This window comes from Oryzias melastigma, linkage group LG10 (genome assembly GCF_002922805.2).
Source record: "Oryzias melastigma strain HK-1 linkage group LG10, ASM292280v2, whole genome shotgun sequence".
Lineage (NCBI taxonomy): Eukaryota > Metazoa > Chordata > Actinopteri > Beloniformes > Adrianichthyidae > Oryzias > Oryzias melastigma.
This window is the reverse complement of record NC_050521.1, coordinates 28,945,324-28,949,035: the sequence shown is the minus strand read 5'-3', so window position 1 is coordinate 28,949,035 and position 3,712 is coordinate 28,945,324.

Below are 3,712 nucleotides of genomic sequence, written 5' to 3'. Positions count from 1 at the left end.
GGTCTATAGGTCCCCACGAGGTCTACAGGTCCCCACGAGGACTACAGGTACTTATGAGAACTACAGGTCGGCACAAGGACTAAAGGTCCCCACGAGGTCTACAGGTCCTCACGCGGTCTGCAGGTCCCCACGAGCACTGTAGGGCTTCATGAGAATTAAAGGTTGGCACAAGGACTAAAAGTCCCTACAGGTCCTCACAAGCTCTACAGGTCCCCATGAGGTCTACCCGTTTCTATGACGAGTTCAGGTCCCCATAAGGCCTATAAGTCCTCACAAGGACTACAGGTCCCTTCGAGGACTAAAGGTCCCCACGAGGTCTATAGGTCCCCATGACGAGTTCAGGCCCCCATAAAGTCTTCAGTTCCTCATGAGGTCCCTCTACAGGTCTTCACGAGGACTACAGACCCTGACGAGAACTACAGGTCCCCACAAGGACTAAAGGTCTCCACGAGGACTACAGGTCTCCACGAGGACTACTGACCCTGGTGAGAATGAAAGGTCAGCACAAGGTCTAAAAGTCTGCACGAGGTCAACAGGTCATCAAAAGGTCTACAGGTCCCCACAACATCTACAGGTCCCCCCGACGAGTTCAGGTCCCCATGAAGTCTATAGGTCCTCTGGAGGACTACAAGTCCTCGCAACATCAACAGGTCCCCACGACGAGCACAGGTCCCCATGAGGTCTACAGGTCCTCATGAGAACTACAGGTCCGCACATGGACTAAGATCCCCACGAGGCCTACATGTCCTCAAAAAGGTCTACAGGTCCTCACAACATCTACAGGTCCCCACAACGAGTTCAGGTCCCCATGAGGTCTACCAGTTTCCATGACGAGTTCAGGTCCCCATAAGGCCTATAAGTCCTCACAAGGACTACAGGTCCCTTCGAGGACTAAAGGTCCCCACGAGGTCTATAGGTCCCCATGACGTCTACAGGTCCCCACGAGGAATACAGGTCCCCATGACGACTACAGGTCCCAACGAGGTCTATAGGTCCCCACGAGGTCTGCAGGTCCCCACGGGGTGTGCAGGTTCCCACGGGGTCTATAGGTCCCCACGAGCTCTACAAGTCCCCACAAGGTCTACAGGTCCCCACGAGGTCTATAGGTCCCCACGAGGTCAACAGGTCCCCACGACGAGTTCCAGCCCCCATAACCTCTACAGGTCCTCATGAGGTATACAGGTCCCCAGAAGGTCTATAGGTCCCCACGAGATCTATAGGGACCCACGAGGTTTACAGGTCCCCACATGGTCTACAGGTCCCCACGAGGTTTGCAGGTCCCCAAGGGATCTATAGGTCCCCACGAGGTCTGCAGGTCCCCACGAGGTCTACAGGTCCCCACGGGGTATATAAGGCCCCCACGAGGTCTATAGGTCCCCACGAGGTCTACAAGTCCCCACGATGAGTTCAGGCCCCCATAAGGTTTACAGGTCCCCATGAGGACTACAGGTCCTCATGAGGTACACAGGTCCCCACAAGGTCTATAGGTCCCCACGAGGTCTACAGGTCCCCACAACTTTTACAGGTCCCCATAAGGTCTACAGGTCCACCCGGGGTGTGCAGGTTCCCACGGGGTCTATAGGTCCCCACGAGGTCTATAGGTCCCCACGAGGTCTACAGGTCCCCACGATGAGTTCAGGCCCCCATAAGGTTTACAGGTCCTCATGAGGTCTACAGGTCCCCATGACGTCTACAGGACCCCACGGGGAATACAGGTCCTCATAACGTCTACAGGTCCTCACGACAACTTCAGGCCCCCATAAGCTCTACAGGTCCTCATGAGGTCTACAGGTCCCCATGACGAGTTCAGGCCTCCATAAGGCCTACAGGTCCCCATGAGGTCTACAGGTCCTCATGAGGTCTACGGTAACCCACGATGGGTTCAGGTCCCAACGAGGACTACAGGTCCACACGAGGACTATAGGACCTCATGAGAATTACAGGTTGGCACAAGGACTAAAAGTCCCTACGAGGTCTACAGGTCCTCACATGCTCTACAGGTCCCCATGAGGTCTATAGGTCTCCAGAGGAATATAGGTCCCCACCAGGACTACCAGTCTCAACAGGTCCCCACGACGAGTTCCGGTCCTCACAACGTCTACAGATCCCAACAACAAGTTCAGGTCACCATAAGGCCTACAAGTCCTCACAAGGACTACAGGTCCCCAATCGGTCTGCAGGTACCCGCGAGAACTACAGGTCCACACAAGGACTAAAGGTCCCCACGAGGACTACAGACCCTGATGAGAATTACAGGTCGGCACAAGGACTAAAAGTCCCCATGAGGTCAACAGGTCCTCAAAAGGTCTACAGGTCCTCGCAACGTTTACAGGTGCCCCCGACGAGTTTAGGTCCCAATGAGGTCTATGGGTCCTCAGGAGGACTACAGGTCCTCGCAACATCAACAAGGTACCCACGATGAGTAAAGGTCCCCATGAGGTCTATAGGTCCCCAGGAGGTCTAGAGGTCCTCACAACGTCTGCAGATCCCCATGAGAACTACAGGTCCCCATAAGAACTACAGGTCCGCACAAGGAGTAAAGGTCCCTACGAGGTCTATAGGTCCTCAAAAGGTCAACAGGTCCTCACAACATTTACAGGTCCCCACAACGAGTTCGTGTCCCCATGCGGTCTACCAGTTTCCACGACGAGTTCAGGTCCCCATAAGGCCTACAAGTCCTCCCAAAGTCTACAGGTCCTCACAAGGTCTACAGGTCCCCACGACGAGTTCAGGTCCCCATGAGGTCTATAGGTCCCCACAAGGACTAAAGGTCCCCAGTAAGACTACAGGTCCTCAATAGGTCTGAAGATCCCCTATGAGAACTACAGGTCCCCAATAGGTCTGCAGGTCCGCACAAGGAGTAAGGGTCCCCACGAAGACTACAGGTCCTCATGAGAACTACAGGTCTGCACAAGGACTAAGGTCCCCACAAAGACTACAGGTCCCCATAAGGCCTACAAGTCCTCACAAGTACTAAGGTCCCCACGAGGACTACAGGTCCTCAAAAAGGTCTACAGGTCCTCACAACGTCTGCAGATACCCATGAGAACTACAGGCCCTCATAAGAACTATGGGTCCCCACGAGGACTACAGGTCCCCACGAGGACTACAGGTCCTTTTGCGAACTACAGGTCGGCACAAGGACTAAAGGTCCCCACGAGGTCTACAGGTCCTTTTGCAAACTACAGGTCGGCACAAGGACTAAAGGTCCCCACGAGGTCTACAGGTCCTCAAAAGGTCTACAGGTCCTCACAACATTTACAGGTCCCCACAACAAGTTCGGGTCCCCATGCGATCTGCCAGTTTCCAAGACGAGTTCAGGTCCCCATAAGGCCTACAAGTCCTCACAAAGTCTACAGGTCCTCACAAGGTCTACAGGTCCCCACGACGATTTCAGGTCCCCATGAGGTCTATATGTCCCAAGGAGGACTACACGTCCTCACAAGGTCTACAAGTCCCCATGACAAGTTCAGGTCCCCATAACCCCTACAAGGTCTCACAACATCTACAGGTCCCCATGAGGTCTATAGGTTCCCAGGATGACTAAAAGTTCCCATGAGGACTACAGGTCCCCATCAGGACTTCATGAGGTCAGCAGGTCCTCAGTGATCATCCTGAAAACGCTTTTATAAAGTCACAACCACACGAGGTTCTGAGCACTAGACTCAAATGAACTCTTGAAATCATTATTATTCCATCAACTATGATGGAA